The following is a 22,114-nucleotide window of genomic DNA, read 5'->3' as shown; positions in this document are numbered from 1 at the left end:
GAGCGATTAACCGTGGCAGGAAGGGAAGGGATCGTAGAACAGGGAAAGCACCTACTGAAGAGAAAGAGAAAGAGGAGGAGGAGAAGGAGGAGAGGAAAACAACGCCAATGCAAGATTACGAACAGGATGATTGGGAAGTTAACGACCGGATGAGCGATTAACCGTGGCAGGAAGGGAAGGGATCGTAGAACAGGGAAAGCACCTACTGAAGAGAAAGAGGAGGAAGAAGAGGAGGAGGAGAAGGAGGAGAGGAAAACAACGCCAATGTAAGATTACGAACAGGATGAGTAGCAAGTTAATGGCTGGATGAGCGATTAACCGTGGCAGGAAGGGAAGGGATCGTAGAACAGGGAGAGCACCTACTGAAGAGAAAGAGGAGGAGAAAGGGGAGGAGATCAACGCCAACGCAAGCATATTTTAAGAAGATAATGAGGAGGAAGTTAAAGAGCGACTGAGTAAATAACAGTAGTAGGGAGGGAAGAGGTCAAACATATGTAGTAGAGGGGACAGTACTTATTAAAGGGAATATGGAGGAGGAGGAGGAGAAGGAAGGGGAGGAGGAGGAGGGAAACAACGGCAAGGCAAGAAGATTAAGGACGAGAGTAGAAAGTTAACGACCAAATGAGTGATTAACCAGCAGAAAGTTAACGACCAAATGAGTGATTAACCAGTTGAAAGTTAACGACCAAATGAGTGATTAACCAGTAGAAAGTTAACGACCAAATGAGTGATTAACCAGTTGAAAGTTAACGACCAAATGAGTGATTAACCAGTAGAAAGTTAACGACCAAATGAGTGATTAACCAGTAGAAAGTTAACGACCAAATGAGTGATTAACCAGTAGAAAGTTAACGACCAAATGAGTGATTAACCAGTAGAAAGTTAACGACCAAATGAGTGATTAACCAGTAGATAGTTAACGACCAAATAAGTGATTAACCAGCAGAAAGGTTAAGAAATGCAAAATCAGACATTAAAGTTTACGCTACTCCAGAACACGAAACAGTGCTAAAATAAACGAAAATAAATACCATGTTACTTCAGTTACCAGCCTCCATCATCTCTTGTTTTCGCACATTTCCTATTCTGCTAATTGAGCGGGTAAGAGAGAGTGAGTAGGTGGATAAAGTGCTCTAATTTTGGTCGAGTGAAGCGATACATCAAGTGAATGAGTGAGAGGGGGTGAGTGATTGGACAGACGGGTCAAAGCATAGCCAAGGGAAACACTACATCAATGAGTCACAGAAGGGAATGATTTGACTGATTGATTGATAGTTTATTGTTGCAAGTAAACAACAAAGGAGAAGGGAGGAGCATGCCATCCCAACCCCCAGGCAGTACAGAGTGTGATTAATAAATGGATACAGCTGTCAAATCTTGGTCAAGGAAAACACTACATCAATAAATGGGTAACAGAGGGGAATGAATGGGTGGATATTGTGGTCAAATCTTGGTCAAGGGAAACAATACAGCAATAAATGGGTAAGAGTGGAGAATGAACGGGTGGGCAAAGCGGTCAAAAAATGGTCAAAGGAAACACCACATCGACTGAATGGGTGAAAGAGAAGCAAGAGGTTGGACAGCGGGGTCAAATATTAGCCAAGGGAAACATTATATCACTAAATGGTTAACAGCGGGGACTGAGTGGGTGGATACAGTGGTCAAATTTTGGCTAAAGGAAACAAAACTAATTGAGTGGGTGAGAGAGGGACGGTAATAGATGTACAGAGGGGTTCGAACCATCAGTATAGACTATAGAGGATATCCTGGACGAGGGGAACTTTACCCCAACACAGAATCATAAAAGGAGGGATGGAAAATAAATGATGCCAAAGGAATGTCAGGCTCTCGGCTCCCTTCTCTCTCCGACTCCCTCCCCCAAACACTTCATTTCGCTGCCCCCTTACATGTCCTCCCTCCTCTCTCTCCTGCCACCCTCATTCCTCTCGTATACCATGACCTGCTCTTCCTCCTTCATTCCATCCTTTCTTCCTTCCCTCCCTCCTTCTTTCCTTCTTTCCTTCCTCTATTTTCTTCCTTTACACTATTTTTTTTCTGATTTTCCCATACCATCCTTCATACTTTCTTTCTTACACACACACACACACACACACACACACACACACACACGCACACGCACACGCACACACACACACACACACACACACACACACACCTGCCCCTTCTAAATGTCGGGAATAACATCACACAGGACAGCAGAAGAATGTAGAAATGAAAAAGGAGGGTAAAGGAGGAGAAGGAAGGGGAGGGAGAATGAGGATAGAGGAAGAGGGGAAGGCAAGGGAGCCGAGACAGGGAGAGGAGGAGAAAGGGGGACTAAGGAAGAGAGGGAAAAGAGAGATTAGCGATGGGGAGGGAATGGGAGATGGAAAGGGAGAGGAAGGGAAAAGAAGGGGAAAGAAAAGAGAGGAGAAGAGAAAGGAGATAGAAGGTATAGGGAGGGGAGGAGAAAAACTGACAGGAGGAGAGGGAAGAAGGGAATGCGGTTGGGGAGAGAAAATTAGGTTGGGGAGAAAAGTGAAAGGAGAGAGGAAGGAACGAGAACAGAGATAGAGGAGAAATGGGGAGAAAACCAAAGATAGAGAGGAGAAAGAAGGGAAGAGAAAAGAGGATGGCTAGGGGAGATGAAAGAGGAGAGAGCAGTGGAGGGGAAGATGGGGAGCTTAACACAAAACCATTACGAACGTCGATTTGGTTGGCATTCCTGAGGTGCCTGGCCAGTGGAGGGAGGAAGGGGGCGGGTATGAGGAGGGATGCCCGGCGCGCGGAGTCTCTCAACTATCTCCCTGGAATGGTGATTACTGGGAATTGGCGCGCCTTTTCTTCACCAAGCCAAGGAATTGCTGCTATTGAAGACCGCTGCACTCCCCCCCCCCCCCGCCCTCTCTCACCTTTGCCGCCTACCCCCTTACTCTTAGCACTGCGGTCAACTTCCTTCTTTCCTTCATTCCTCAACACTTCCTTCCTTCCTTCCTTTGCCTGTCTCCTCCTATTCCTCCTGTTCCTCTTCCTACGTCTTATTCCTCTGTTTCTATCACCTGTCGTCAAAATTTCTTCCTTTCTTCCTTCCTTTCCTTCCTCAACACTTCCTTCCTTCCTTCCTTTGCCTGTCTCCTCCTATTCCTCCTGTTCCTCTTCCTACGTCTTATTCCTCTGTTTCTATCACCTGTCGTCCTTTCTTCCTTCCGTCCTCCCTGCCTTCGTTCCTTCCCACTTCTCTATTCCTTCCTTCCTTCCGTTTCCTCTGTCCGCTTCCTCTTATTCCTCCTTTTCCCCTTCCCTTCCCTTTTCTACTTCTATCACATATGTAGTCGACCTTTCTTCCTTTCTTTCTTCCTTCCATCCTTACTTTCTTCCTTTCATCCTTCCTTCTTTCCACCCTCCCGATCTCCTTCCCCTCAGTGCCATCTTTTCTTGCCTCCTTCCTACTCCTCATCATCCTCTTGCTGTTTCTCTTTCTGCCTCTGTTTCTATTGCCTGCATTCAACCTTCCTCCCTTCCTCCCTTCCCCTTACTTCCGACTTCTTTCCTTTCGTCCTTCCGCCTCCTTCACCTGCCTCCTGCTCCTTCTTATGTTATGCCTCCTCCTCCTCCTCCTCCTCCTGGCACTTGATCGTGATTCGTATAATTCCTCATCTTGTTGTGGCATCCTCCTCCTCCTTCTCCTCCTCCTCTTCCTCCTCTTCCCTCCTGCTACAGCCGCGGTGCTTTTTCATCCTCGCCTTTCTCTTCCTCTTTCCTCTCCTCGATGTACCCTTCTGCTCTCCTCCTCCTCTTCCTCCTTTTTCTCCTCCTCCAGCCTCCGTCGTTTCCTCGTGCCGCGGTTGCTGCCACCACCGCCCCTTCGTCGTCGCCTAGCAACCGCGTTTCTCTCTCTTTCTCTCTCTCACACACACACACAGCGTTTGAGTCTCTCTCTCTCTCTCTCTCTCTCTCTCTCTCTCTCTCTCTCTCTCTCTCTCTCTCTCTCTCTCTCTCTCTCTCTCTCTCTCTCTCAGGAATTTAATCTCCCTCTCATTATTTCTTCCAGAGTTTTTGTTTTTGAAGTTTCGTCGAATTTCCGTACATATATTAACACTTTCTTTTGAATAGTTTGTGGGACTTCTTCATTGTCCTCCCTTGCTATTCTATTCGTTGTGTTTATATCGCATGATTCTTATTCCGCTACTTCCGCATACCTACTTAGTCTACATTCCCCTAGCTGGGTTTCGCTTTCATTAACAAATATTTATACAAAACTTCCTCACTTCTTTTTTCAGTATTTCATGATCCTTAACTGCCCAATCCTATACTTTTCCTTCCGTGATTTAGCTGTCATCGTCATAACTTGGATCTCTTCCTCCAAGTGTAGGTTACATCGATCTGCTTTCCTCCATTGCAAGCAGGCTAGGTCAACACTATTATCACACTATAATTGCTTCCGTCATTTTCACCTCTACTCATCCGCCATTAGTTATCCCATTCTAAGAAGGGGACGAGGGAGGAGTGTGACCAAGGGAGGGAAAAAAAATGATAGCTAGGGAGGGGAGGAAGGGGAAAAGGGAAGGGTGCTTTCAGGGTGCGAAGGATGTCAAGGAGTGGAGAGGTTAAGGTCAAGAGAGGAAGGAGGAAGATAATAGCTGTTGAAAAGGTAGGGGGAAGGAGAAAGATGACAGCTACTGAGTGAGGGAAGGAGGGGTGAGGGCACGCTCAGGGGAACAAGGATAACGAGGCTTATATTCACCCCCTCCGGCACCTCTGTCCTCCTCTCCCCGGACAACTCTCAGTCCTCCCCGCCCTGACCTTCCTCGACACACACTTTTCACTCGTTATTGCGTCCTGAATGTACGTATAAATCGCATCTCCTAAAACGATGGATTCTTTTACTTCTTCTTCTTCTTTTTTCTGCTACTACTACTACTACTACTACTACTACTTTTTTTCTTCTTTTTTCTTCTTTCTCTTCTTCTTCATCTTCTTCTTCTGATCTATATTGCTTTGTATCGTTTCGCAGGACCCAGCATATTCACACACGTTGCATTTAAGTTGTTATTCTACCTATCTTTCCTCTCCAGAATGCACTAAAGCACTCTCTCTCTCTCTCTCTCTCTCTCTCTCTCTCTCTCTCTCTCTCTCTCTCTCTCTCTTATGTATGAGGTGTAGGTGTAGCGTTCTCTGGGGTCCAGGTATGCAGCGGGTATGGTAATACTGCAAGAAGGGATCGAGGAGGAAAGGACGCTTGAATGCTAAAGCTAAGCAGATGAGAGATCAAAACATTTCAAATAGTCCGTTTGGGAGTTCGATTCCGCGGGTCCTTATCTCCCCTCTGCTCTGCCATACAGTCCAACACCTGTCCCTTTATCTCATATGTTATCTTCAGATAACGTATGAGAGTGAGAAATAGGTGTAGGGACTGTGTGGCAGTATAGAGGGGAGGAAAGGACCCACGAAATCGAACTCCCAAATGGACAATTTGAAATGGTTTGACCAAGGTAAAGAGAACCCCTTCTCTTTACCTTGGGTTTGACTATATAGCAAGGAAAGGTTCGACGTATATTCCTCAAGCAAGTGGGGCAGAGGAAGGAGGGAACGGGGAGAGCACTGGTCAGGGGAGTAGATGCTTGGGTTCGTATCTAAGACGCTTTCGGCTCTCACTACAAATATTTCCAAGGACCATAAAAGTGATAGATTAGTCGGGTTCTCATGAGTGTTTTTCACCTTCATGGTGCAGAAGCCTTGTCAAACTATCAATGGGCGCACAAAACTACCCATGGAAATATTCGCAACTTCTACGAAAGCCTGATCTTATATGGGTGTGTGAGCCCCGAAATATTTGAAGCTATGGGCTTTGGCTATGTGATATGGGAAAGGTGTCTGAAGAGCTGGAGGAAGGGAAGGAAGAAGTGGAAGGGAGTCTCAGGTACGGAGAAGGGGAGAAGGCAAGGCGAGAGAATATTTCCCAGGAGGTGAGGAAACGAGGGGGGGACAGGAGTAGGTGGGGGGGGGGGGCAATGATTGAAGAGGCTGAGGGGGGGAGGAGGAGGAGGAGGAGGAGGAGGAGGAGACATACCCGGTGGAGGAAAGGAAGAAGGATGGGGGAACACGCTTGGATGAGGAAGGAAGGAGGAGGGGAAATACTCAGAGGAAACGAGGACGCCTTGATGAAAGACGAGCCTGAGAGGAGAAAAAAGGAGTTGACGTTCACCGGTGTAGAAAATAAGAGGGGCAGGTGTAATCTTTTGTCTCATTAGGGAAAGGTGACGTCTTGCCTATATCACTCATCTCTTTAAAGCCTTTGTCGTGTTTTTTTATATTTTTTATATCTAGGACGAAAGGAAAATAAGTCTTCTGCGTCGGAAGTGAGTGTTATTTTTTTATCGTATTAAAACGAAAGATTATACTTCATTCTATTGTGTATTAAAGGTTATACTTTATTCTATCAGTTTTGTTGTTCTTATGCCTTTTATCATCATTAAAAACGCTTGCTCTCACTTTTCTTCTTGCGAGGAAGATAATCATGATCGTTATCTCTCTCTCTCTCTCTCTCTCTCTCTCTCTCTCTCTCTCTCTCTCTCTCTCTAAGGAAGACTTCAGCTGAATATTTATTCGTAAAGATTTGAGAGAGAGAGAGAGAGAGAGAGAGAGAGAGAGAGAGAGAAAATTTCATAAAGGACTAACATTGTGAGAAAATATATAGAAAGAGATGGTTATCATTCTTGGAAAGGAAGAAGGAAAAGGGAAAGGAAAAGGAAAAAAAATAAACTTTGGAGGGATTGACGGAAACAATACAATAAAATAAAATAAAAAATAATAAAAAGCAGACGCACAGGCCGACTGATGAGGCAGAAAGACAGGCAGACACACAGACAAACAGACAGACAGACAGACAGGCATTCATGGTATATAGACAACGAGGAAGGTTGGCACGTGGTATGGACACCTTTTGATTAGTTAGTAATCTTGTTTCAGAGTTGAGTAACTTGATTAAAACCTTTTCTTCTCCCTCCTCGGTCTCCTGTTTCTCCTCGACCTTTTCCTCCACCTCATCCTCGTTTTCTACTCGTCATCTTCAATGCTCTCCTCCTCGTCCTCTTCGTTCTCGTCATCTTCCTCGCTTTCCTCCTCGTCCTCTTCATACTCTTCATCCTCCTTGCTTTCATCCTCATCCTCTTCGTTCTCGTCATCTTCCTCGCTTTCCTCCTCGTCCTTTTTATCCTGTTCATCTTCCTTGCTTCCTTCCTCATCCTCTTCGTTTTCTACTAATTATATCCTTTGCTCTCCTGGCCCTCATCCTTGTTCTAGGCTTGTTTCTCCACTTCCTCGTCCTTTTCCTCCACTTTTTCCTCGTTCTCCTGCTCATTCATTTCTTCCTCCTCCTCTTTCTTTTCTTCTTCTTCTTCTTCTTCGTTTTCCTTTTCTTTTTCTTTTCTTTTTCTTCTTCCTCTTCTTCATTTCTATTGTCCTCGTCCTCGTCCTCCTCCTCGTCGTCGTCATCCTCAATCTTGCGTTCTTTCTCCTCCTCTTTTTTTTCTCTCGTTCCTCCTCCTCCTCCTCACCCTTGTCCTCCTCTTTTTCCTCATCCCCCCCTCCCCCTCCTCCTCCTCCTCTTCCTCCTTTTCACCCTTGTCCTCCTCTTTTTCCTCATCCCCCCCTCCCCCTCCTCCTTCTCTTCCTCCTTTTCACCCTTGTCCTCTTTTTCCTCATCCCCCCCTCCCCCTCCTCCTCCTCCTCCTTCTCTTCCTCTTTTTCTTCCTCCTCTTCCTCCTTCTCCTCCTCGCCATCTTCATTATCATCCTCATTTTCATCCTAATTCAAACCTCCTCCTCCTTCTCCTCATCATAATCTTCCTCTTCATCTTCCTAGTCCTCCTTTTTAAATCGAGTGTTTGGTTCATAAAACAGATTAATGAGAAAAGGGTCACATTAACGAGTTTCAGGAGCAAGGCGGCGGTCATGCGTGCGTAATGAAAGGCGAGTTAATTAATCCCTGCGCTGGTGTATTAACGGTGGCGAGAAAACATGTTATTGATAATTAGTGTTAGTGTTTGTTGAGGCTGGGTTTTAGTATACGAATTTTTTTTCTCTCTCTCTCACGCTCGCTCTCTCACGCTCGCTCTCACACGCTCGCTCTCTCACGCTCGCTCTCTCACGCTCGCTCTCTCACGCTGGCTCTCTCACGCTCGCTCTCTCACGCTCGCTCTCTCACGCTCTCGTTCTCTCTCTCTCTCTCTCTCTCTCTCTCTCTCTCTCTCTCTCTCTTGTTTGTCTTCCTTTGTTTTCCTCTCTTCTCAATTCATTTTTTTCTCTTTTCCTCCTCCTCCTCCTCCTCCTCCTCCTCCTCCTATGCCCCATTTCCTTCCTCTCCAATTTGTCCACCTTCCTTCCTTTCTTCTCCCCCCCCCCCCTCCTTCTCTGTGATCTCATACTGCTTCATCTCGTGGGTCTCTCTCCCTCTCCTTGTCTCCCTCCCTCTCCCCAAGTTCTTGTCCTTCATATTCCTTCTTGCTTTCCTGTTTCTTCCTTCCTCTTCTCATTTTATCGTACTCCCATTTTCTTCCATCCTTCACTCACTTTTTTCTTTTCCTTTTTTCCTTTCTTTACTTTTTCTTCCTTCTTTCCTTCTTTTCTTTCCTTCTTTTTCTTCCTTCCTTCCTTCCCTCTTTCCTTCCTTTCTTCCTTCATCGTACTCTTTTCTTCTTTTTGCCTTCCTCCTTCTATTCCTTACTTCCTTTCTTTCTTCCTTCCTTCATCTCTTCCCTCCTTCCTTTTTTCCTTCCTTCTTTCCTTCCTTCCATTCCTCCTTCCATCCTTCCTTCCTTTCTTCCTTCATCGAACTCTTTTTTTCTTTTTACCTTCCTCCTTCCTTTCCTTCCTTCCTTACTTTCTTCCTTCCTTCCTTCATTTCTTCCTTTCTTCCCTCCTTCCTTCTTTCCTTCCTTCCATTCCTCTTTTCATCCTTTCATCCTTCCTTGCTTTCTTCCTTCCTTCATTTCTTCCTTTCTTCCCTCCTTCCTTCCTTCCATTCCTCTTTCCATCCTTCCATCCTTCCTTCCTTCTTTCCATCCATCCTTCCTTCTTTCCTTCCTCTCATTCCTCTTTCCATCCTTCCTTCTTTCCTTCCTTCCATCCTTCCTTCCATCCTTCCTGGCTGCCTTTTATCCTCTTTTCGTTTTGTCATTCTTCTTTTCACGGACACACACACACACACACACACACACACACACACACGCACACTGACACATAAAAAAAAAATCTGTGTCCCCGCCGCTGAAGTTTCTCCTCAATATTATTATACATTATTATCCGCCACATGTGTGAAGGCTGCTCTTGTGCGTGATTAGCTATGCAGGTCAAATCTGTGCTTTTCTCCTTTAATTCTTTCCCTCTTTTCTATTCCATCTTTCCTCTTTGTCTGTCTTTTTCTTTTTTGTTCTCTATCTCTTTTTTTGTTTGTTTTATTCCCTCTATCTCTTTCTTTTGTCTTTTAAGATTATTGCTTCAGGCGCTCGCTATCAGCCACAAAAGATTCTCTCTCTCTCTCTCTCTCTCTCTCTCTCTCTCTCTCTCTCTCTCTCTCTCTCTCTCTCTCTCTCTCTCTCTCTCTCTCTAAGAGAGAGAGAGAGAGAGAGAGAGAGAGAGAGAGAGAGAGAGAGAGAGAGAGAGAGAGAGAGAGAGAGAGAGAGAATCAATACATAGCCTCACTCACAAACAGGCGGCCAAACACACTGGTTGAGGCGACTTTGAGGCAGGTAGGCAGCAGGTAGGGAGGCAGGGAGGGTACGCAGGTAAGGGGGGCTACAGGTGGGTCGAGAGAGGAAGGAAGGAAGCAGCCAGGTGAGAAAAGGTGACATGAGGCTGGAAGGAAATGGAAGGGAGAGGGAAAAAGAACGAGAAGAAAAGCAATTAGTGAGGTTTAGGAAAGGTAATAATGAGAAGAAGATGAATGGGAACAGGTGGTAAAAGGTGAGATGAGGCCGGAAGGAAGTGGAAAGGAGGAGGAGAGAACGAGGAGAAAAGAAATGAGGAAAGCAATTAAGAGGGATTAGAAAAGGCGATACAGGAAATAAGTCTGGAGGTGTCACGATAACAGGTGGGAAAAGATGAGGTGATGCAAGAGAGGTGATGATGAGTAGGAGGAAAAGCGAGGAAAGAAATGAGGAAAGGAATTAAGGAGATTTCGGAGAGGGGATATTGAAAAGAGGAATATGAAGGATAACATGTGGGGAAAATTAGGTGATATATAAGAAAGGTTACGAGGAGGAGGAGGAGGAGGAAATTTCGGAATGGTGATACTGGAAAGAGGAAGATTAGTGAGATGCTGGTGATGCTGGAAAGAGGAAGATTAGTGAGATGCTGGTGATGCTGGAAAGAGGAAGATTAGTGAGATGCTGGTGATGCTGGAAAGAGGAAGATTAGTGAGATGCTGGTGATGCTGGAAAGAGGAAGATTAGTGAGATGCTGGTGATGCTGGAAAGAGGAAGATTAGTGAGAATAAGTGGGGAATGGTGAGGCAAGGAGGAGGAGGAGAAGGAAACGCGAGGAACGGAGTGAGGAAAGGAATTAGGGAGTTTTCTGAAAGTAATACATAATGACGGCAATTGTGTTAGAATGAATTAAGGATGAGAGGAAGTGGACGGAAGCAAGAAAGAAAGACTAGAGGGAAGGAACGAAGGGAGAAAGGAGGAGGCGGAGGAAAGATGACCATGAGATAAGAGGAAAGAGAGAGGAGGAGGAGGAGGAGGAGGAGGAAAGTTAAGGTCGTAGAGGAGGAAGAATGGAAAAGAGAGAGAGAGAGAGAGAGAGAGAGAGAGAGAGAGAGAGAGAGAGAGAGAGAGAGAGAGAGAGAGAGAGAGAGAGAGAGAGAGAGAGACTTGGGGATCCTGCACCGTCTTCAAACCTCTTTAGCCCAATTTTTGCATTATTGGCCTTCCGTCAGCCTTACTCTGCGGGCCCATTCATCACATTTCTTTACACTGACAGAATGGGTGTTCGGTCCACGTGTGTGTGTGTGTGTGTGTGTGTGTGTGTGTGTGTGTGTGTGTGTGTGTGTGTGTCTTATTATTCACTCATTCGTTATCTTCACACACGATATAAGTGCTGATACTCTTCTATATTGTCTACTTTGCTTTATTTTTCTTTCATTTTCTAATCTGTATTGTTAAAGCAGAATGTGTGGTCAATAAATCTTTCTACCTCTGTCTATCTGCCTATCTATCTAACTCTCTCTCTTTTTCTCTCTCTCTCCCCACAGTGGTATTGGAATCTGTTGCCGCCTCTGCTTCGATTGTCAGGTACAACGCCATGGTCTTATCCTGCGGGGCGGAGGAATCGGTATCTAAATCGACTACATGTTTTTATCAGCGTGACCCCGGTGAGTAATGAGTGCCTAAAGCCGCTACCACACTAGGCCTCACGAGTCCCCTCATGAAGCCTAGCGCGGACGCGGCTTAAGACTCTCTGCATCGGATACGCATGTGTGTGTGTGTGTGTGTGTGTCACTGACCAGTAATTCCCATCATATCTCTATCATACCGACCTTCACATAGTCAGTCAGTCAGTCATGTCAGCCATCGGATATTAGATCTCCTACTTCGAGGGATTCTTGGTAACTGAATCTTCTTATTGATAAATCCACGGATGACTCCCTCGTCTATACACCTGTCTCCTTACTTTCCTCTTGCCCCTCGTCCATCTTCCCATTTCTCTCTCCCTGACTTCCTCCTCCATCTGTCTATCCACCCATCATTCCCTGCTTCCTCGTCCTCCAGCTATATCTCTATCTAGCCTTGCCTGCGTCCTTTCTCCCATCCTTCCCTCCCTCCGTCCATAGTCTACATCTCTTTCCCTCATCCTTTCCTTCCTTCCTTGCCCATCTATCCATCCATCCTTACTTTTTTTTCTCCCTCTACCCATCCCATCGACCTATCCTTCCCCCTTTCTTTCCATCATCCAGCAATTCAATCGTCCTTTCCTCGCCTCCCACACCAACTCGCCCCTTCCTTAGTTGCCTCGTGCAGCTGTGATTAGAATCTCTCCGAGCGTGTATTACTGTGCCTGCCTCGCCTCTCTCTTGCCCAGCTCTTAATCTGTGCTACACCTGATGTTGGCAGGTTAATTTCTTCGCTTCTACCTTCATTTCCTTCCTTCCTTCATTCATTCATTTTTCTCCCTCTTCTTCTTGTGACCCTCAAAACTCTGATTTGCAGGTCTACCATCTTCTGCTCTTGATCCGGATCTTTGTTCTTCTGCACATATATCGACAACACCATATACTCGTGCTGAGTGTGTGTGTGTATATATATGTATATATATATATATATATATATATATATATATATATATATATATATATATATATATATATATCGTCTAAAACACTGTAGGCCAAGCCAATCCGTCTTAAAATTTATTGACGAGAGCCACCATTGTTCTGCACAACGCTAAAAAGGTATGTGAAATTTTTCAAGACTTCAACGTCCTCGCCACACGCCTGAATAGACTACTGTTTTATCTCGTAAGTCTTCAAACGCCTTAGTCTTGGCCCAGAAGACCTAAAGTCCCTAGAGTTTCACCTTCTCTCAGTGCCTCGAAAGCCATCACCAGGATTTCTTATTGACTCCGCATGCTTCACTGCATCATCGGCAAAAAACAGGTCAGTGACCCTGGTATTGCCAACACATGCTCAACAATGCTAATACCCAGTCTATGCAGGTATTAAAAAGGGAGGGGACAAGGACATTGCCGTGCCGCAATCCCGTGCTCACGGGAGAGAAGTTGGACAATTCCCTTCCCCCTCACTTCACAGCACTCTCACTTCCAGAATACAGGTCAGTCAATAAGCCAACGGACCTTGTCGGAAACTCACGGAGTCGTGGGAGATCCCAGAATGCCTTACGATACATTTTCGTCTATGGTTGGATCAGCATCCGCCATTTACAACCCACCAGCTGGAAGCTGTCCGCTCGGAGGGTCTGCCCTGTACAAAAGATGAAGGTACTTGGCCCAATGAACCCTCGCTATGTATTGCAGCTTGATGAGTTTCATGTTTAAAGGTATCCCACAGTTCTACGTACAGGGTCCTCAAGGGTGCTGAGCACATTGAACCTATCTGGGACTATCACTGCATACTCATGAGAACATGCATGCCAGTCTCTCGAGTTGAAACCCAGTATGGTTACATCTCGAAATTCTTCTTTACGAAATGAAGCTCGAGTGTTGCAACAACAAGCCTACGATCAAATACAAAGAACTCAGCACTCCGAAAAGCCCTACAGTTTTAGATTCCTCCAACGTGTGCTTACAATGATGAGGCTAATCTCCCTGGCGATCCCTATATCCTTTACTATATTGTTTCTTTATACTTTTGATACGATTTTAATGTGTGTGTGTGTGTGTGTGTGTGTGTGTGTGTGTGTGTGTGTGTGTGTGTGTGTGTGTGTGTGTGTGTGTGTGAGAGAGAGAGAGAGAGAGAGAGAGTTCATTGCGTGCTTTTCCTTCTACCTTCAACAGTGGATCTGGTTCTGGTTTACTGTAGTGACGAGTCAAAATTTGGGCAGACTGCAATCATGCGCACTGCACACTCATCTTTTAATGACAGAAAAAAACATACTTTAAAGATATTTCTATACCGTATGTGTATGTAAGTGGTGAAATTTAGTTTGATATTTAACACTGACAAGGAGCCGGTATGATTTTCACCCAAGTGAAGTGTCGAGTAAGTAAAAAATAAAAGAGCTTTATTTATCGCCCAAAATAAAGAGATAACTAGGCTCCAAGTTATGTTATTTTTCGCCCATCTGAAGTGCGTGTTTGTCCTGATGAAGTGCGGCCAGGAGTGTGTGTCAGGTGGGGAGAATGGGAGTAAAGAAGGAGGAAAGAAAGGAACGAGCGGCCATTACATGTGAGAGGAGATGAAAGTGAGGTACAAAGAAGGAAGGAGGAAAGAAAATATAGGAGTGGATGCAAGATGAGTGGAAGGAAGGTGAGCTACAAAGAAGGAAGGAGGAAAGAAAATATAGGAGTGGATGCAAGATGAGTGGAAGGAAGGTGAGGTGCAAAGAAGGAAGGAGGAAAGAAAGTAAAGAAGAATGAATGGATATCAGATGAGTGGAAGGAAGGTGGGGTTCAATGAAGAGAAACAAGGAAAGAAAGAGTTGCAAGGAAGGAAGAAGAGAAACGAACGTGATGTGGATGATAGAAAGAGGTGGAAGAAAGGATAGATTGCCTGGAGGTGGAGCGGAAGGAGGAAGGGAAGGAAAGGGGGCGAGAAAAAGTGGAATGACTGGGGATGTGGAGAGGTTGTTAGGCAGAGTTGTTACCGGGTGGTGGAGGAGAAGAGGAAGAAAAGGAGAAAAGAAAGAATGGCGGGGAGAAAGGAAAGAAGGGTGAAGAGGGGAATGAGAAGGAAAGAAGAAAGAAGGGAAGAAAAGGAAACTAGAAAGAAAGATCATTAGATAAGAAAGGAAGGAGGAAAGGAAAACGGGAATCATGAAAGTAGGAATGGAAAGACGAATGAAAAGCGAAAATGGGAAAAGGAAGAAAGGAAGAAGGAAAAGGAAAGTAGAAGGAAAGGAAGATAGAGAAGAAAGAAAGGAGGAAAGGAAAACGGGAATCATGAAAGTAGGAATGGAAAGACGGATGAAAAGCGAAAATGGGAAAAGGAAGGAAGGAAGGAAAGAAGGAAAGTAGAAGGAAAGAAAGATAGAGAAGAAAGTAAAGGAGGAAAGGATAACGAGAATCTTGAAAGTAGCGAATGAAAGACGGATAATAAAAAAAGCGAAAATGAGAAAAGGAAGAAAGAAAGGAAGAGGGAAGGAGGATGGATGAATGGACGTTACTGAAGGTGGAAATAGAAGTGTTATCGAGATGCGAGGAAAACGAGCTTAATAATCCCCGATAGAACCTTGCGAAAAACTGGAGGGGGAGGGCGGAGAGTGGGAAGGGAGGGTGAGAGGGTAGAGAAGACTTAACCACTGGTATAGAGACTGAGTTCTAGCCAGCAGGGGACGCTTTGAAACGGGATATAAAAGAATGTATGTATGTATGTATGTATGTATGCATGAGTGAGAGAAGGGGTGGTACACAGATTGGCACTGGGAGGTTGTAGCGCTCTTTCTCCGCGTGAGGATTGCAGGTGAGGTGGGAGAGATAGGGGTAAGGGAGGAGGGTATAGGGAAAGGGGTGTAAGGGAGGACATAGCCTCAGGTATCACTAGAGGGGTCGGGGGGGGGGGGGGATGTAAGATGGATGGGGAGAGTGGCAGACTTAAACTGGCTGGGGATTTACCGAGGATAACACTCGCTGGGGAGCTTACTGGGGGATTTACGGCTATTTCAGTGCTGGGGATGGGAGGACAGGGATGGGAGGAGAGGGCAGGGCAGGGAGGAAAGAGTGCGCCGAGAGTTTATATTTCTCTGGACGGGAGGACAGGGCAGGGCAGGGAGGAAAGAGTGTGTCGAGAGTTTATATTTCTCTATCACGTTTTGTTATATTCTTACTTTACCTTACTATGCGGATCGAAAGAGTGCGTCGAGAGTTTATATTTCTCTATCACGTTTTGTTATATTCTTACTTTACCTTACTATGCGGATCGAAAGAGTGCGTCGAGTTTATATTTCTCTATCACGTTTTGTTATATTCTTACTTTACCTTACTATGCGGATCGAAAGAGTGCGTCGAGAGTTTATATTTCTCTATCACGTTTTGTTATATTCTTACTTTACCTTACTATGCGGATCGAAAGAGTGCGTCGAGAGTTTATATTTCTCTATCACGTTTTGTTATATTCTTACTTTACCTTACTATACGGATCGAGCAGGTAAACCGTGGAAGAATTTCATAATTAGTGCCATGACAAGCAGAGGAAAGCAGCAGTTGGTAACGAGCTTTTTTTTCACATTTGTTACCTTTTTTTATGCCCTGAAACTGACTCCTCTGCTGTAAAAAAAAAAAAAAAGGGGGGGGATATCATTAAGAGTGAGTTTTCTTCCGTCTTCCCGCCATCTACTACGTACACATAATATCGAATTTGCGATGCATTTTCCCTCTCTTCTGGGCATACATGAATACGGAGCACAAAACCATGCAAGGAAAATGAGCTTAATACTCCCCGATAGAACCTTGCGAAAAACTAGAGGGGGGAGGGCGGAGGTGTGATGTGGGAAGGGAGGGTGAGAGGGTAGAGAAGACGTATTCACTGGTATAGAGACTGAGTTCTAGCCAGCTGGAAGACGTGTTTGTATATCTTGTTTCTCAATTGCACTAACTTTTCTAATGGTTTATCTGAAAAAAAAAAACAAAGCAAAGAGAAATAGCCGCGGGAATAGTGTGAACAAACGATCATGTGTCACGTTTCTTTCTTGATGACTCGATTAAAACAAAAATTTGGTCGCTAACGAGAGGGAGGATTTTTTATCATGATTTTTTGTCAAGTTTTTAACATTCAGAAAACAATATAGAGGAAAACTTGCTCAGGATACGACTCTCTCTCTCTCTCTCTCTCTCTCTCTCTCTCTCTCTCTCTCCGGACTCACCAGCAAGGGACGAGCGGGAGTTGAAGAAGGCACCGAGGACGAGGAATTCTTGCGAGGACAGTCAAGGTCAGGTCAGGTCAGGCCAGGTTAGGGCAGGTCATAAGGGTTGGGTGAAGATTCCGGTAGAATTGTTTGTGTGGTTAGTTCAGGTGAAAGTAGACTTGGCTGAGTGATATTATGTCAGATAACTTACAGGTGGAAGGCTGACGGTCAGTCGTGAGAGTGGGAGTAGTGTCGGGTGAACCCTGTGAGTGAGTGAGTAAGTGGAGGAGGGAGAGCGGTGAGTTGGACGTATCACTAGGTCGAGAGATGAGACTCGACTGAAGCTTCTCCTGGGTCTGCTGGCCGGCTGGCTGGCAAACACACACACACACACACACGCCTGTCCGAAGCGGGGTGTTGGGGAGGAAAGGAAGGGCAGTTGATCCCCCTTGGAAATCTTGTGTTCCCGTTTACACTCGTTTGCAAGTTATAACAAAATTAATATTTTTCAAAATTTCATGTGGCCAACTGGTGCTGCCGTTATTGGGAAACTGTATGTGCTAATGCTTTGAAGTTCACTAAGGAAAATATGAAATTTGATGTGTATGTACAGCACCTAAAGCATATTGCCTCTGCCCCCACTTGAAAAGAAACCCTTCGGACGCCCCTGCGACACACACACACACACACACACACACGGGTAGCTCAATCGGCTAGAGCGCCGCGCTGCAATGCTTCACGGCCAAACAGGCGGCGGTTCCAGCCCCGCTCAGGTTGGATTCTTTCCGTTGACTAGGAGTGGTTACTGTCCCCCCTTGAGCAAGGGGGTTGGGGTGTGTGGTGTGTGAGGTCCTGGCAGTACCCAGAGATCGACGATAATGAACATGCACTTGGTCGTGTCGGGAGGGTACCTGCTGGCAAAAGCGAGTCCAACTCGTGATCAGGCCGTGGTGAATTACACACACACACACACACACACACACACACACACACACACACACGCGAGCTCTGTAGTACACTGCAGAGTATATACTGTATATACTCTGGTACACTGTACAGTTGTTATAGTCTGTTCGGAGCATGAAGTCGGTTCAGGGTGGAGCTGGTATGGTCGTTTACCTCTACCCATTCTGCCAAACCAGCCTTCGTACCAGTCGCGATATGAAGTGATGTCGCCGCTCTCAAAATGTTTCGTACGGGAGCATTTGAAGGTAACGGAAGCGATGTGTATTTATTGTTTATGTTATAATGTTCCCTTTTAATGATAATCTATAATACGTTGTGATGCAAAACACGGTAAAATAACATAGTACCTGAATTACAATTATACATTCATTTGCTTTAAAAAATGCAACTGCGAATGTCATGTGTTGTCTTCAGTGCTGAAGTACTGAAGACAACCTTGAAATGATTTAGCTCACGTCGTGTGCTTATCTTTGCAAAACAGTTGTTATACGTTGTTCAGATTTAGGCGATATATATATATATATATATATATATATATATATATATATATATATATATATATATATATATATATATATATATATAAATATGTAATATATATATATATATATAAATATGTACTATATATATATATATATATATATATATATATATATATATATATATATATATATATATATATATATATATATATATATATATATATATATATATATATATATATATATATATATATATATATATATATATATATATATATATATATATATATATATATATATATATATTCTGGGTCATTCCATGAATTGTCTTCTGCAGTTATTAATACACACGCACAGTATGACACGAAGCGAATGGACAGTTGCTGGCATTACTTTGCGTTTTATTGATTAAGAAACAATCAAATAATAAGGTTTCACATTAAACACCTTTTATTCACTATTGTGGCTTCTTATCATAAGCATGGGCACTGAAATATATAGTAAAATTGCTCAGTGACGATGATGAATGAAGAATGCCTTCATAGGTAGGATTGCCATATCTGAACTATCAAAATTCCGGACACCTCTACGAACACTCGACCATAGCCTAATGTTTGGCAGCGCTGCGATTAGCCTACCCGCCCGACCACCACCTCCATTTCAAAGCCATATTTTCTTATTTCCCCACCTTCCTCGATTTTTCTATGGCACTTATAAGCTGTGGATATGTTCCACTGATCACCTCCAAGCATTAGAAGTCTACATGAAGCTTTTGTCATCGTTATATTGACCAAGAAAGTCAATGATGTTTGCGATCGGCGGCAAAGAGTGATGAGCTTGGAGTTACAAAACACGACTATTCTGAGGCTATTTATTCTTATTTTTCCATCTCCCACTATCCCTCGGTAGTTCTAGGCTGTGGGCATCTTCCCTTTATCACTATCATGCATTAGAAGTCCACGGACAGCAACATGACATTCGCAGTTGCATTTTTTAAAGCAAATGAATGTATAATTGTAATTCAGGTACTACTATGTTATTTTATCGTGTTTTACATCACAACGTATTATAGATTATCATTAAAAGGGAACATTATAACATAAACAATAAATACACATCGCTTCCGTTACCTTCAAATGCTCCCGTACGAAACAATTTGAGAGCGGCGACATCACTTCATATCGCGACTGTAAAATACGTCTCTCTCTTATTTCCCATCCATGTGCTATTTGAAAGCGATATTTTACATATTCTATATATAGTAAAGGAAGCTACATAGTACAATGAGTGTCGATGTTTAGGATTATAACAAGGATTTGTATAAATTCTATGATATGTGGAAGCGATTTTTTCCCATGTTGCCACGTTGTGGTGTTGGTAGTGGTGGTGGTGGTCGGTGTGTCCCCCTAGGTCCCTCCCCCGGGTCGAGAGGGAGAGAGAGGGAGAGAGAGAGAGATAAACAGGTGGGTTGTGGGTGGGTAGGCCGGGAGAGAGTGCTAATCTGATATTTGGCAGTCGAACTGGCAGGCTGCACTCATGGGAATTCTGCAATCTGCCACACCTTGAACCGACTTCATGCTCCGGACAGACTATAGCACGCTCGCTTCTTCATCGAGAGGTTGCCGGTTCGATTCCCGTGCAGAGTGGAGACGGATAGGCAGTCTCCTTTAAGCTGTGGCCCCTTTCCTTCCAACAGGTATCGGTTGTCAGCCTTGGGTTGTTTCCTGCCTCCCGAGTGGGTATTTATGTTGTGATGTGAGGTCTTTTTTTTTTTTTTTACAATAAAGGAGACAGCTGAAGGGCACGCGAAAAAAGGACACGATAATAAAAATAAAGCCCGTTACTCGCCGCTCCCAAAAAGAATCCAAAGAGGTTGTGGGGTTCTTGAAAAAGTCTGGACTTCTTAAGATCTCGTAAAATTTTCAGCAATAAAAATATAAAATAAATTATCTGAAAGTTGAGTTCTCAGACTCACAGCTCCTTTCTCGTCTCTTATTACATAAGAACATCAGAACATAGGGAAACTGCAAGAGGCCGGGTGGCCTACACAGGGCAGCTCCAGAATCCCCCCCCACTACTCACGATGGGTGAGGTGTAGTTACAGGGGTTACAGGTAGAGGCTTGATCCTCGTTATACCGGCGGTACTAGGCACGTATCCAGTACCCCGTCACCTTACTGCACCCACACCTCACCGCCACCTGTCGTCCTCGTCCATGTAGCTTTCCAGTCTACTCTTAAAACAAGCTATCGTCCCTGCACTAACTATGTGATTGCTGAGTCTATTCCATTCCCCCACCACCCTATTACTAAACCAATGCTTGCCTATATCTCTCCTAAATCTATACTTTTTTTATTTAAATCCATTACTGCGAGTTCTATCCTGCTGGCTAATTCTCAGTACTTTACTTATATCGCCTTTGTTGTAACCTTTGACCCATTTGAATACTTCTATCAGATCTCCCCGCACTCTTCGTCTCTCTAGTGAATGTAAGTTTAGATGTTTCAGCCTATTTTGATATGGGAGGTTCCTCAGCCCCTGAATCATCTTGGTCATCCTCCTCTGAACTGATTCTAGCAAGTTGATGTCCATTCTGTAGTGTGGGCACCAAAACTAGACATCATAATCTAAGTGTGGCCTAACTAACGCTAAATAGAGTCTGAGGATGACCTCTGCACTCCTGTTGGTTACTGTCCTGTTAATAAAGCCTAATACCCTGTTAGCCCTATTCCTCGCACTAATACATTGCTTCCTTAGTTTTAGGTCAGAGTTCACTAACACTCCCAAATCCCTTTCACACTCAGACCTGCCTATCGCTGTGGAGTCTAAACTATACCCGTGTAATGGGTTGCGTGTTCCTACACTAAGTACGCTACACTTGTTGATGTTAAAATTCATCTGCCATTCCTCTGACCAAGCTAACAGTTTGTTGAGATCCTCTTGCAGTGCTCTAGCATCCTCCCCTGTCCTTTTCGTAATCGAACTTCTTATTCCTTGTTCCAGCTTGAAGGACATGGCACTTGTCTACGTTAAAGGGCATCTCCCATCAATCAGACCAAGCTGAAATTTTGTGCAAATCCTCTTGGAGGCTTTGCCTTTCTTCGTCAGTGTGAACCGAGTTCACAATGAGAGAGAGAGAGAGAGAGAGAGAGAGAGAGAGAGAGAGAGGCAAATATATTTCTACGATAAGAAAAATGCTATCAGTCAGTGGAATATCAACAAGCACACACACACACACACACACACACACACACGTACACACACATAATGTGCATAATAAGAGAGAGAGAGAGAGAGAGAGAGAGAGAGAGAGAGAGAGAGAGAGAGAGAGAGAGAGAGAGAGAGAGAGAGGCAAATATATTTCTACGATAAGAAAAATGCTATCAATCAGTGGAATATCAACAAGCACACACACACACACAAAAAAAAAAAAAGTGAGTGAGTGTCGGGAAGGTCTGAGTACCTCTTCAAACAGTGTCGCTCACCCGTTGTGTCGGGGAGGTCTGTTTGGGTACCCCTTCAAACGGTGTCGCTCACCCGTTCTCACTCCCCTGCGCAGTACTGTGGTACTATATGTAAATATGCGACCCGGCCACGAGAAGACTGCGGCATGTCGGCGATTTTGGTTGCCGACCACGAAAAATGACCGTTACGACTCGGGTCGTGGCTGATGACCTTATTCGAGTGTGACAGGGGTTTATCCTGACTAATACCTAGCTGACACGTACTTGACAGGAATCCGCCATCTGGGGGCACCCAGAAATGACAGTTCAGCGGTTTCACAGGTTGGCTCCACCCTTACTGCATCCATGGCAAACATTATATAATATAGTCTACTACCTATCAAACATATAATATAGGCAATCTATCAGCGCGTGATCCCAAGGTCACATGTGCATGCATCTCCGTCTGCTATTTCCCTTTGAGCCATGGATGAGAATCCATTGCCCCTATACTTTATGGTATATGCTGTCTCACTATTTTCCCATGATCACATGGTATATATTATCATTATCATTGTGGTATGAGAGAGAGAGAGAGAGAGAGAGAGAGAGAGAGAGAGAGAGAGAGAGAGAGAGAGAGCATGACTTGGAACTCGTAATCTCAAATACTTCACTCAGATCTGAAGATAAGTCGAGCTTTCATGTTTTTTT

General features: G+C 44.4%; 1 protein-coding gene across 1 annotated transcript in view; it reads right to left on the bottom strand.

The window, feature by feature from the left end:
• LOC127004344 (uncharacterized) overlaps nucleotides 1-16,891 on the bottom strand; it is a 33,373-nt gene extending 16,482 nt beyond the window's left edge. Inside the window, exon 1 of the mRNA XM_050871905.1 lies at nucleotides 16,725-16,891. The gene's annotated coding sequence lies outside the window, so the exon portion shown is untranslated. The remainder of the gene's footprint in view (nucleotides 1-16,724) is intronic.
• Nucleotides 16,892-22,114: the final 5,223 nt, after the last annotated feature.

The sequence above is a fragment of the Eriocheir sinensis genome, chromosome 28 (assembly GCF_024679095.1).
Source record: "Eriocheir sinensis breed Jianghai 21 chromosome 28, ASM2467909v1, whole genome shotgun sequence".
Taxonomy (NCBI): Eukaryota; Metazoa; Arthropoda; class Malacostraca; order Decapoda; family Varunidae; genus Eriocheir; species Eriocheir sinensis.
This window is presented reverse-complemented; position numbering and strand designations above follow the sequence as displayed.